General features: G+C 43.3%; 1 protein-coding gene across 15 annotated transcripts in view; it reads left to right on the forward strand.

Annotated features, from left to right (window-relative positions):
* The window catches only part of FOXP1 (forkhead box P1), a 389,271-nt gene that overhangs the window by 276,011 nt on the left and 99,257 nt on the right, over nt 1–14,003 (forward strand). The window lies entirely within an intron of this gene.

Here is a 14,003-nt window from a genome sequence, read left to right on the forward strand (position 1 = left end):
AAAATGGAATAGCTTTTGTTACCGTGTCAGCGTGCATAGGAGATTTGCATTAACGTTTCTGTTTGATTGCTGTTCCGTTTGTAGTCTGTGTTCACTCAAACCGTTGATTTGCTGTGTCAAGGATATTGGGAAATACTAGGATATCATATCATCGGTGTGTTTTTTCCCCCTTTATTGTCTGCTGATCTATGGACATCTTCAGAAATAAAATCTAAATATTATCGGGCTTTCTGCTGTTATGAATTCAGAAAGCTAAAACCAATACAGCATTCCCAAACAGAAGATGTATGCACACATGCGGCTTTGGAGTACATTCTGCTAGTCTTGCGGGATAAATCACGGGAGTTAAAGACAAGAAAGACCTATTAGGTCACGCATTGCATTTTCGTGTGTTTTTTTTTTCCCTTTCTTCTAATCTAGTGTTAGAGATTCCACGTGGTGGTGGAACCGCTATTATTTTCCTTCAGATGGTTTTCCATAACAAAGCACACGCTCAGGAACTTTCCACTTTAATTCCATCCTCTTGCTCAAAGTAATACTGCTTGTATAAATACTGACTCAGTCCCTTGCCTTGCCTCGTGTTCACACTCCTCAAACGTCTGAGATACTAACATGTACTTGCCAGTTTTGGCAAATTATATGTATCTAGTTCCTTATGTATTTCGTAAACCGGCACTTCTAGACCCCTGACCACTTTGCTGGTTTGCAGCTGGTTATTGCTTTTATTATTGCTCTCTTTGCAATTGCAGCGTGTCACTATTTTTGATAATAAGTTACTGAATACAGCAGTTCAGCTGCAGTCGCACAAAACCCTGTAGCTGGGACATTTATCTTATCTCGCTCTTCTATATCTGATGCTTCAGCCTCTGTAGCCCCAAATTCTTTCCGGGTTTTTTTTTTCCCCGCTTGTTGTCATAGCACGTTGTCAAACTCATGTCTGTTTTGCTCTTTCTAATTTTTTTTTTAGTTTGATATACTATCACCGTGAGTTCCCTGACAGCATTGCTGCTTCTCTTGCCTTTTATATGTGCTTCAGATTATTTTCCTCCAAGAATACGGATCCTAGACTCTTTAAATATGTAGTAGAATATGGAAGGTAAAGCCAACATCACTAAAGGCCTTGACAGTAAAGTGAGAGGACCCGATCCTGCAGTTCTTACCCAGATAAAGCTGACGGGGACTTCAAGGGGAGTTTTGCCTGAGCGAGGAATAGCTATTAACTGCAGCCCTTGGCCCAGCGTGGACAACTTCTAGCCTTCGTGTAGTGATTTCATCTTCAAAGCATTTTGCAAATACTAATCTCCAAAACATCCCCAGAAGGAAAGTCTGATAAGTAAGTAGCATTATCCCAGTTCTGGACTGGGAAACTGAGGGAAGCAGGTTAAGTGACTTGCTTAGGATCACAGAGGGAATTGGGTTTAGAGGTGGGATTAAGATTCATGAGTTCCTGGCTCCCACCCCCGTGCTCAGGCTGCTGGACAACACCTTGCACTTTATAGCCGAGCTATTATTCTTTTGGAAAGTATGAAGCATTTTGTCATTGGGCAAATATACGTTTTATTGGCAGCGTAGAGCACCATAATCCAAAGTGTTACATTAATGCTTTCAAAAATATTTTATTTGGTAAATCCATAGCTGATCCATATGCCTTTTAATAGACTCTTCCACTGGGGACATTTTTAATGAGAGATTGTGCTGGCTAGGTCCAGTGTCAGGTACTAAAAGAAGTGCTTTGTTGTGCAGATGTCTTAAGAATAGCTCCAGAGGATGAAATATGACTGTGTTGACCTTTCAGCTGTGAGCTTATTTGTCAGGATTCAAATAAGTTGAAAGGATCAAACCAAACAGTTTCCGTAGTCAGACTGGGAATTGTGTTGCAGAGGTCAACAGTGAAGGCCACATCGCGGATTCCATAACATAGCCAATTGTTGGTACGTATTAAAGTACTGGAGCAGCTCCTGCAGGCAGAGACACAATTAAAATTCTAATTTATTAATGTATACAGAGAGCTGGCCCAGCCTGTCACTCACTGATTCAAATGACTGCCCAGTCTTTTTCTTTTTTTTTTCCCTCCTCACTCCTGGTGCTTTTGCGGTCTTAAACATGCTGGAAGTCTTCTTTAATGTAACAGACCCTGAGTGCATCCCTGCAATGAAAATCTGTTGCTGAAAGGAAATGGTGGCGCTGGGGGTAGAATTTTTGAGTAAAACTGCACCCACGCGAGCACCCACACCCCCTGAAGTGGATGGCGCCGCACTGACGAGGCAATACCCGTTGCTGACAGCACGTAGAATAAATGTCGAGGGTGGTGGAAATGCACCCGTTTTTGAAAAGTTTGCTTAAATAATGAACCGAGTCATCTTTGCACTTAGTTTATAAATATAGATGTCTCATGGGATAGCCACAGCAGTTAGCAGTTACCTACTTTTTTTCCGACAAACAGACTTTGTGCAGAACAAGAATACCATAGGCATTGCTTATCTCTGCTGTGCTTGGCGAGGGCGCTGGCGAAAAACTCCCTAACACGCGCGCTGGTGAGCTGTGTTTGCATGAAACGGGGGGGAAGGAATGCCGTTCGCCCAGGGTGCTGGTTCTCCTGGTAAGATGCTTATTAGGAGATGCCCTGCCCGCCCCGGGAGGGGAGGCTGGCGTGGTCCCACGCGGGGCTGGAAGAGCTCCCTCCGTCTCGGGCTCAGCACTTCGATGCTGGCAGGCTTTGTCACGTAAACCCCACTGCCACAAACCGACACAGAAGATTAATCTCGTATACGCTGTGTAGCTAATCTGTTATCGCCTCGTGGATAATTTCCTATATTCCTCCTTTATTCGCTGATCAAATAGCCACGGTACTTAAATATATCCCGGCATCCCGTGGCTGCACCGGGGCATGGTGCCTTCAATAGCGTTTACATGACAATGGGCTCCAGCGATGTCTTTGGGGTCTCTTGACCTTGATAACTCTACCTAGAGACCTGCTTTTAGCAAATTTTGAGATATTTAGTGTGTAAGAACTTGGACGCAGGGGTGGAGATGTGCTCTGCTGATAGTTGAAAAAAAATAAATCTCCAAATACATGGTGATTCACATTTTGAGCCTATCTCACACTGCCGTGCTTTGTATTTGGCAGTGACCTCCGGTTTCACAGCCTGATGACACAAACAAAAGAAAATTGAAAGTTAAGGAATGGATTTAGTAACCAGCAGTTGGGAAAAGAATATAAAAAATATCAGCCCCGCAGAAATTACTGGAAGTGAAAAAAGACTAAAGCATGTTTGGTAATATATTTGCCTTAGACATTGGATTTCCTTGAGTCTGTGAAACAAATAATTTAACAGGCCAGGTATGCTTAGGATTTTGAAAATGTGCACGTTTTTCCTGGCCAAGATAAATATATCTTTGTATTAATAGATGTATTGATTAAAATTTGCAGCTTTAATTGCTGATGCTCTTAACGATTATTCATTTTGTTCCTCAAGCATTTTAGTTGCTGGCAAGAGCACACAGATTGGAAACAAATCAAGAGGCACATTTGCTCCCAAGAAAGTAAAAGTGCATGTGTGTTTTGGCAATACTAAAAATACAATTTTTTTTAAAGACGTAAATGTTGTGTGTTGCATTGAGCTGAAAGTTGGATACTGGACTGAAAACAGATTTAGGACGTCCAAGTCAGTATCTTGCAATTGAAACCCATCACTTGACTTTTTTATGTGATTAAATGGGATTTGTTATATGATAGTTAACCTGCGTGTGTTTGGAGAGAAGAAATAATGAAATTACTAAGATGGAAACTTTTGTTTTCGCCTGACAAAACAGAAAATAAATCTTCCCTTTAAGTCACGGCCAAGAAAAGAATTTGGGCTTGGTTTAGATTTTGGGGGTGAGACTGGGGGAGGCTCAGAGGACAGAGCTGCCCTCGCCTTTGCATACCGCTGCTTTTTAAAGCAGCCTTTTGGCTGGGCTTTGGTAGAATTTAATTTGCATGCTATATTATCTTAATGTTTCTTTCCAGTATCTTGAGAAATAGAAGAGGGCAAGAGGAAAAAATCACTGTAGCTTGATGTTGGGGGCAATTATTATTGTTTTCTATGAAATTAGAAGCCATTAGCTCGACAACGTAATAAATACTGAAAGGCGAAGGGAAGGGTGTTCTGTGTTTCGCTTGGAGCACCCAAGCACCAGGTTGCGTAGCCTCAGGTTTTACACGCAGTGTACCTTTTTTACATAGTGGTAAATTTAACAACTGGTAGAGAAATTATGTCTCAGCAGATAATTTGGGAGGGGAAGTAAATTTGCAAGTGTATTTATTCTATTTGTATGAGTTTCTCTGTTTCACTCGTAAACATGGGAGTTGATCTGAACTTGGCCTCAGTCAAGCCAATGGGAATTTTGCCACCAACTCTAGTTGGGTTGAGATTTCACTTCTGCAGAGTTTAAATAGTTTACTTATGAAAATTTCACTTGAATCCTTCATTTTTTATTTTTGACTTTGGAAATAAAGCAAAGTTGAGGTTTGCTGATTTCTACCAAAGGACCCATAGCTCTTTTATTTTTCACCCCTAAGCCCAGTCATAGGTGTTAGTCAGTCCTTGGAATATGCCTGTGAAGTGCAAATACCATCCACCCCACAAACAGAACAAAATCTGAGTCAGGTCCTCAAAGTTACATGATCAGCTTGAAAATTTTGATACTAAGGGTTTTTTTCAGTGAAACCTGTGGGCCTTTTTTTGCTGCCCTTTTATATTTTTTTTTTCAAGCCTTTAGTATTCAGTTTTTCCAGCTTTTCAGACCGAGCGGACAGGTGACAAATGCAGTTGTTTTTCTTGAAAGAAGTCTATGATTGTCCTGTAATTACACGATTCCAAAAAACCGTGGCTTCTAGGAAAATACCAATATATTGGGAGAGCTGGCAGCGTGAGGTACTGTCAGCAAATACGATTATTCTCATTTTATAGCCGTGTAAACCCCGGCAGAGGGACGTTAAGTGACTCGCCCAAGGTCAGAGAGCTGCAGATCTTCAGTGGCATTCAGTGCGCGGCTCCGCCGGGCGTTTGGGAGTTTGGCACCTGCATGTTACAAAGAAGTCGGTCCGGGGGGGCGAAAGAAGGCAGAAGCCAGGGTCCCTCATTTCCAGCCCTGTGTCTTGTTACAGCACCCCGAGTATCGTTTTCTAGCAGGTTTTCTGCTTTGACATTAAACATTTAGAGAGCGGGGTTTTTTTAAAAAATGTGATGTCTGACCAGGTTGGGAGCGGGGCCGTGGGGCTGGCTGTGCCCGCCTCCGGCCGTGTGTTACGGGAAAACAAATGGAACCTTCCTGACTGGTCAGAAATGTGTAAATTGCTGACAAAATGACACATGTAATTAAGAGTGCTCCTGCCATTTTACCTTGTGGTTTACACCTACAGTGTTGAAAAAAGAGAGTGACTCCCACCTTGCTAATTACCATTATCACTGAAATGGTAGGGTTTGAGTCATTAGTTCCATGTGCATTTAATTAGAGGAAGGCTGAAATTGGATTTAACTTATTACTTTTTCATGGATCACTTTCTTGTCATCACTTCAAATTGGATTGCAGCCCCAGGTAACTAATTATGAGCGCCACAGGATCAAGAGTGAAAAAAAGGTAATTAGGAATAACAGTGTTGGACCCTTGCTGGTAGTCCACTTGTGCTTGGGAAGAAATGAGAGCGGTATTTTGTCGTAGTACAGATTAGGGAGTTAAAGGTATGCACTGCTGCCAGGAATCATGGGAGACTGCCCCCTCCTATAGCGGTTTATATGATGTACAGCTGGGTTGAAGATGTTATAGCGACATGGTTCCACAATCAGCTCCTTAATACCGAGATTAAACTTGTAAAAGCAACAGATCGGTTGTAGGTATGAGGCACCTCAGCAACCGGGCAGTCAGGGGTCCCTACCTATGTGATTGCAGCAGCGCTGTCGAGGCACTCTTGAGCCATGGTACGGAGCGGTTTAAGTACAGCGAGCTAGAATTGATAACAAATTAATGAACATATTAATGATCCGAAAAGATCGTTCATATCCGACGGGGAGATATATCAATCAGGAGAACAACGGTGAGGTTGATGATGTGTGCGTCAGGAATTTAGCTCGCGTTGCTGCTGTGATAAAATCAGGATGTTGCTTCTCTTTTGTTTGCTGGAGAGGTTTCTTTTTGTTTTGCTTTTTGGGAGGAAGGCTTGCTTGCTTGGTTTGTCCTTTTCTTTTTTTCTTTTTTTTTTTTTGATCTTGCAGATATGATTGCCAAGTTCTGCTTTCTTCAGAAAATACTTTAAAACAAATTGTTTTATTTCCATGTGCAGAACAGAGTTCAGAACTGCAAGTAATCAATTTTATTGACACAGTCTGGAAAAAAATGTTGATGAGAGTTCAAGGATGTGAAAAGACTGAAATTTCAAAGTGCCTAACACTGAGGGTAGGAAAATTTCAGAAGCAGTTTCATTAAGCAAAGAAATCTATTGTGTAGGGTTCTGTCAGAGGAAGGTCTGCTCTAGGACCTAATGATATTGCAAGGAGGTTGCGGCAGCTGATTTTTGCCTTCAGAAGAGGAAAAGTTTCTTAGTTTCTCGTAGTAGTGAATCACAGTTCAAAGGCTAGCACAATTTCCTTAAGTTGTTTAAAATGGCTTTTAATGCTCTGTTAATGTAGGCAAATATTTGTGACTCAGTGTTGGGTAAGTGATGCTTGCTCATTATTTCCTGATGCAAGCAAAGCGGAGGAAATTATGTGAACACCATGCAGAGATGCTAAATAGACTTAAGAGTAACAAAATTCAGTTACGGAAATTAAGTCTTTCTCATTTACTTGACATTACAAAATAAATCTGGAGATTAAAAGGTATTACCTTTAATACAGAAATAGAGAATCTCCTTTAATACACCTCAAATTGATTTACAATTTTTGTACATAATATTCATCTGTGGTTGAAAAGGGGGCAACCTAAGGTCGAGTGATGTAGTCTTTCCATTTTTCCATATGAGTCTTACTGTGTGTGATAAAAGCAAACTCCTTTATTTTGTCAGTCTGCAGGAATTTCTGATGAAGTGCAGGGGTCACTTCTCTGTCAATTTGAGTAGGCAGCATTTTTGAACTACTGTTTTTCCCCCCCCTCCTGCAAACCGTGGCCCTGATCTGACACACGCGTGCACACACACACTTGGAGTGCTGCAATCTGCAACTTATTAGTGCGCAGCGCTGGAGCCTGTCCAGTGGTTAGAAAATTTCCTGAAGCCTGGAATAACAGCAGTGGGTGCAAGTGCCATCGAACAGAAGTGACAATGAGGGGCAGTCCGGCCCGCCTGGCGCAGCGCCCGGGCTGGAAAACCAGCTGAGAGAGTCAAACGCAGGAAGATTGACGCGGTGCATCTGGGAAACGCTCGAAAAGTTGGGTTCTTGAAAAAATTACCTTCTGTGATCATAAGACATCATCTGTTTTCCTACAGAGATTGTTTATAACAGGGTTTTCAAGCACTTGTCAAATAACCAGGAGTGAAGGAAACAGGCTAAAAATCTCTTACCGTTCAGCTGGGTCCTGGTGCCGTTGGAAAAAAACAAACTCTCGTCACAGGGATCCGCAGCTTCCCCAGTCAAAGGGTGCCGGGGAGAAGGAGAAGAGGAAACTATGAGTCAAAAGCGACTCGTCGAGCGCGGGATGTAGGTTGGGGAAGGTGGGACGCCGGGGCGATGCGCGCAGCGACGTCGTTACGGGAGTCGCGAGGTGAAGTCATAGCTAGGAACTGTTTTTTGTGTTGCTTAGCTTTTGTTACTTAGCTGTGATATCATGGGCAAAATATTATAAACATATCATGGCTATAGCTTGCTTGTGTAACAAAAGATCAGGAACTTTTATTAAGTTTGTTTTCCTTGTCATATTGTAAAAATTTATTATGTGTACTGTGTATATTAGAAACAGATTTGGGTAATTCTGTCTAAATGAAGTCATCCCAGCTATTTCCAGACTGTCTGTTTTTGGTTGTGAATAATTTTCATACATCAGATGGTTGTCATATTTAGTAGCTCTCTACATTTTAAATAGGACGTATCCCGTTTTGAACTTCCACGGACTTTAGCTGCCTCTGGTTTTTAAGGCTCTGTTGTCGCAGGAGTATTTTAAAGCACTGCCTAGGGCAGGGCAGGGCAGAGCTGGACGGGTGCTGGAGGAGTCCCTCGCCGTTCTGCAGCAAAATACCAGATTTTTGACAACTGCAGTAGTGCTCGTGGCTTTCAGCAGCACGCGCTGGGGAAGAGCCTGCCAGATACCTATTTCAGCTTGTCCCTTTGTGTTCACACTTTGCAACAAATATGTTAAAAAAACACTAAAGAAAAAGTACTATGTATCAAAAATCCCCTCCGATAAAAGAAATCTCTTCTCTCAGAGAATGCATGCTTTTTTCCTTCTGTTAACAGAAGTGTGAAAGAAGTTAATGTTTAAATGTTTAATGTTTAAATTTAAATCATATACACATCTACATAGCAGCTAAGTTACTGTGACTTTCTTTTTTTTTTTTTAATCCTCAAGGCAAAGTTTCTTTAGTCGGCGTGGGGAAGCTCTGGTGTTGCTCGTGCACCGACCGCGAGGAGTGTGCGCTGGAGGAGTCTGCAGCAATGATCACAGAGCAGAATTTTGCCCTAAAACCGTCAACTTTGCCAGAAATACTTGAGTTACAGCAATTTGTTTAAAAAGAAGGGGGGAAAAAAAAGGCAAGAGAGAAAGAGAAGGAGGCATTTTGATCTGGCTTGCTTGAGCGGAGGAGAGCAGCTGTTTGCCTCATGTGTTTAAATCTCTAGAGCTAATATTGAAGTCTCAGGGCAACAAGTGCAACATAGCAGAGTAAGGAGAAACTAAACCAGGGAAACAATTGGAAATGCCGTTTGGATGTGGCTTCGGAGCTTGACAGTTTTACAGCTGTGTCGTCAGGTTGGCAAAATATTTTGTGGTGTGTGCAAAGGAAAGGCTGTTGCATTGCTGAAATGTTTTTATTTTCCTGAGAAGTGTAATCTTCCTTTTATAAATGACTAATCTATTTAAGGTGTAACATTAATGGCGCATAATCTCAAGTCATTGAAAGCCTAGAAAATTAAAGTAGACTGAAGGCACAAGAAAGAAATGTACTTTGTGTCAGGATGAAGTTCGATGAAGCATGGAGAAGATGGAAGAGATTATTAAATAAACTTTGAGGGGAGATGGAAAAGGCACCGAAATCTCTCATTTTGAAAGGAATTAGTTTACTTGATTATATGCAACTGTATCACACTCAGGAAAGTATAAGACAAATGAAAGCAAAACAAAATTTAATTGAGCTATTATTTTGCAGACTTTGGCTCCGTTTCAGACAGCCTAATCAAATTGCGCTTTGCTCAAATAACTAATGTTAAATGCAGTCTACTAACAGATGTTTAAACAGAGACTAATTGGAAAATCTACATCCTGGGTTTAGCATGTCTAGCTGAAAAAGTTTCGAAATTGTATTTTGAAGCGAGGTGGGAAGGTGACGGGAGGAGCTCCGGTAGCGACGGGTGTGGGAGAGCGGCGCGAGGAGGCAGCGGTGCCCGTGCCGCAGCCGCCGAGGCCACCGATGCCGTACCTGGGTACCGTTTGCCCCTCAGCAGATTGTCCTCCATCGTGTTAGGTCATGGGCGTCGTGTTGCAGCTCCACAGCTCGTGCCGTGTGCCAGCGTGCATCGAGCGCGTAACGCGGTGGAGCACACTGGTTGAGGGGTTTTAAAGCCGTACGTACGATTATCGAATCTCAAGGCTTTCTTGCCAGTTCTGTCACCGCGGCATGCATTTTTTAAGTGGTACGGCTTCAAATAATATTTTGCCGTGTTTTAAGTCGTTAACCTGTGTGGCACATCTCAATTTTGAGCCTTGTACGACACATCTGTGCAGCCACATGGACCTCTGACGGGTTGCAGCGCTGGGTTAAATAGCTTGGGCCAGGTTTGTCCTGGGTTTGAGTGACAGCCATCCGGGCAGTATGCTGGAGTCCCGGGATCCCAGACGGGTTTAATTTCCTACCTCCGATTTTTCTTTCAAATGGGTTTTACACCCAAGTCTCTCCAGTAGTACCAGGATGATGAGTTCCAGTTTGCACAACGGCAGCGATCACGCCCACTGTGATTTCTTGGTAGGATGTTTGGTTTTGTGCACTTTGCTCCTCACCAAAACTTTGGGCCGAAGAGTTATTCCTGGTTTGTGTCCCGGGCCTTGAGCGGGCTTGGTTTCTGCTGTGCAGGTGCGGTCCACATCTGCCGTGGAAAATTTCTATCCCGAGGACTTCGTTGTCCTAGCAAACGGTATTTTGTGCATTCAGACAACTTTTGGAAGAAACTGGGGTTTTATCTGTACAGTAATGAAGCAAAAGGCAAAAATGAGAAACCCTTGTGAAAATTCTCCCATCTTTCATTGGGGAAAAAAAAAATTGAGAATCAATAGAAGTGTTTTGGCTCACTCTTAGTAGCTTGGATAAACATCCGAAGCAAACCTGTTGGGAGATGCCAACCGCCAGCCTAGCCCATCGATTCATAGCCACAGTGCAAATTTAGTAATTTTAATCTTGTTGGTTTTGCTTGCAAGAATAGATGCATAAAGACCTGTTTGTTGATGATCTGTCATTGTTGTCACTGACCGCATTATTAACGATGACCCTCCCAGCTCCATCCCAACGTGAGCTGTGTTCGGGCCAAAGTGGGAACCTGTCGCCCGAAGCTGGGTTGTAACCCCTGCCTCCATCTCATGTGGTCTTCTTCACGGCATGGTCACTCTGGGATAGAAGTGAGATGCAACAGATGAGCGATCCGTAAAGTGTATTGGAGAAGTCCGCCTGGCTCTCGCAAAGGTCTGGCCGCTGTTGTCGCAGGGCGGTGGCTCTTCAAGTTAGTGCTGGTGTTGTACAGGCTTAATAGCCAGTATGTGATGGGGAACAGCCAGTCTGAGTGTAAAAAAAAAAAAAAAAAAAAACAACCAAAAAAAAGCACATATATATTTCCAAATTTAACAATTGGAACCCTACAAAAGACAGATTATATTTTATGACTTGTAAACAGCAGGGCAGATATTTCAGGAGAACTGCAGACAGCTGTAATTTTGTGAATGTGCACAAATTACTTGGAAAACAAATATTCCTCTGCCTGCACAGCTGTATTCACAACCGTGGACCAGAATGCCTTTTGCATGATGCTCACGCCTGGTTCTATGGAGTATAATAATGCTCAAATGAAGAAAATGTGATTTAAAAGCGAAGTCAGAATTAATACTCGCTGTGAAAACCTGTATTACTGGCTGAGGTGTTGGCACGGGAATGGATAAACTACTTCAGGAAAAATGAGAACTAACCAAGGCATTTATTCGTGCTCAGATCAAGAGCTGAATGCTCAAACTTTCGCAGTAGAGATGCATGTGCCTGTATCTTCCAGAGATGCCAAATGCTTCTATGCCAGCCTACGGGGTAAACATGACATTGGATTTGGTGGTCAAAGAGGTCTGCAGGGCTGTGTCCGGTCGCCCATGGGGAGAAGGGGTGTGGAGGAGGGGGCTCCGCGGGGGCTGTGGGTCAGCGCCTTGCCTGGCCCTTCTCCTCCCGCTTATCTGCACCCAGGTGGATTTGCAGAACGCAGCCGAGCTGTCCTTCGTGTCGTTTAATTGCGCGCTGACGGTTCCTTCTGTTTGTCCTCTTACTGTGTGATAAGGAGTTTATGCAGGAAAGTATGAATAACAAGAGAGAAGGCAAAGAAAATCCCCAAAAGTAAAAACAAGGCCAAGCAAGAAGGAGTAAAGCACGAGTTGGCAAGAGCCAAAGGCCTTGCATTGATTTTACTTTTAACTTTTGTGTTTATTCAAAGGCTGTGGATACAGGTTAACTTCCTTTGGTCAATATTTATCGCTGCGTTACTTCTCTTAAACTGGAACAATGAGCACTTTGTTGATTGGGTTAAGAGATTGTCCCATTTTATTCGGTCTCCTGCATCTCTCTCTGTATCTGCAGGTTTTAAGCAGTTTATTTTAATTTCAGATTTCTAACCCTCCGTCATGAATCGCTGCTGTGCCACCGGCAGCAACACTTGAGGGGCTATTGTTCGTCTTTTCAAAGTGGTGGGAGCACACAGCGGAGCCATTAGCTTCTCTGAAACCTGACCTTCCTTGATGATATTACACCTCGCAGATTCGGAGCAGGATAAACATTTTAAAGGAGAAGGGAAATATCAGATGGGTTATTTTTCATCAGAAAAGGTTGTAGAAATATTCTGTGCAAGAATTAAAAATAGGAGGAAAAAAGCCATAATGGCAATAGTTACCTTTCTGTGTGACAGCCGTCAAATATGCTACCCGAACCAATTAATAGGAGAGTGAATGCCTCCTCGCCGTTAACCGGGCTAACCCTTGAGCAGACAGTTGAGCAGAAAATCAGGAAAGTCACAGTGTGGTGAATGGTGACTGTACTGATTTCGCCCTAATTTAGCGATGGCAATGATTTCGGTGCTATTAGGAATGGGCCCAAAGACCCGTCCTGGCCAGGCTCGCAGGCTGCAGCGTTTGGAAAGGGCCCCCAAAGCAGTGGGGATTTCTCTCTGGAAGAGGAGTATTAATATAACGCAGAACATAGTTAAGATATTTTTACATGACTTCCATCACTGTTATTTTTCACTTGGGCTTGTTGCTTGGAAAGTGTGCTCATTTTGAGTCCTTCACTCAGCTGTCTCTACCCAGAAGAAAAACAAACCCATTTCTTCTGGGAGAGCCCGGCAGTGGACACATCAGAAGAGCAGGGCCAGCTGCAAAATTGTGGTGGTGTTTTGTTGCTAATTCTGCAGGAGTGAGCGGAGGGGACCACCCTGTCTTAAAAAAAAGAAAAAAAAAAGAAAGAAAAACAAAGCAACAACAATGAAAAAAACACTTTCCGTTTGTAACTTTGATTTTGCTGTAAAAAAGCAAACTAAAAAAAAAAAAGCAGCAAACAGCCTTATTCCTTGCACAGGATGCTATAATAATTACTGGGGCAGTTTTTCCATTCCTGGTTGCTTTTGCCTCACACCTGTAGGAGGCCCGTTCTTTTGCTTCTGTGCTTCGCCACCAAAGTACTTTTATTTGAAAACACGAGGAAATTCAATTTCCTAACACGCCTCTCAAGTCAGGGCAGTTACGGCAATAGAAGAGTTGCAAATGGCTCGTGTGTGAACAGTTTAGGATGGAGCTATTCGTTCGGGGCCATGCTGAGGTGCGGGAGAGGGAAGATAATTGTAAATGTTCTTGTGGGGATCTGATTGACAGCTTATTGTCTGCAGGCAGTTGAGTAAAGAATAGGAAATGAGTTAAGTGTAGGGGATCTGGCAGGCTGCACGCTCTCCTGATGGCGGCTGCTGCACCGAGCAAAGCACCCGGGGCTCCCAGACCAGCCCCCCTTTCCGAGGCACCCCCAAAGGGATCAAAGTTGGTTCAAAACGTGTGTGAGATGAGGCTGTATCTCGTTTGCTGCTGCTTGGTCATCTGGGGTGCCCCGAGGGGTCTCGCCCTCGTGGTCGGCGGGTTGGGGTGACCCCGGTTGCGTGTTACTGCGACGTGTTTCCGACCCGTTAATGTGGGGGGACAGCAGGGACGTCCCGCAGTGCTGGTGGATGCCCGTGGTCCATAAGCAGAACAAGAGAAGGAAGCGTCTCCTTCCCTGACTCAATAGATTTGTTAGCACAAGGTCTCTTTGGTGGTTTTACAATATCATGAGGTTTGGGGCCAGTTACGTGTGTTTTAAAGTTTTCATTATCCCACCTTTTTCTTTGGGGTGATGCAAACCCTCGGGTCCAAGTGCCCATGAGAAGCCCTCGATGAGCGGTTAAATGTTACAGAACTGCACGTGCTAAAGATAGAAATACGAAAAACAAACACTCCTCCCCCAATATCTCACTGTCTGTATTTTTTTATCTCCTTGCCTATGTGCCTCTTGGAAAAAAAAAAAAAAATCCCAGCTTTGCATTGTTAGTGTAGGCTTCTGA

The sequence above is a fragment of the Calonectris borealis genome, chromosome 10, assembly GCF_964195595.1.
Source record: "Calonectris borealis chromosome 10, bCalBor7.hap1.2, whole genome shotgun sequence".
Taxonomy (NCBI): Eukaryota; Metazoa; Chordata; class Aves; order Procellariiformes; family Procellariidae; genus Calonectris; species Calonectris borealis.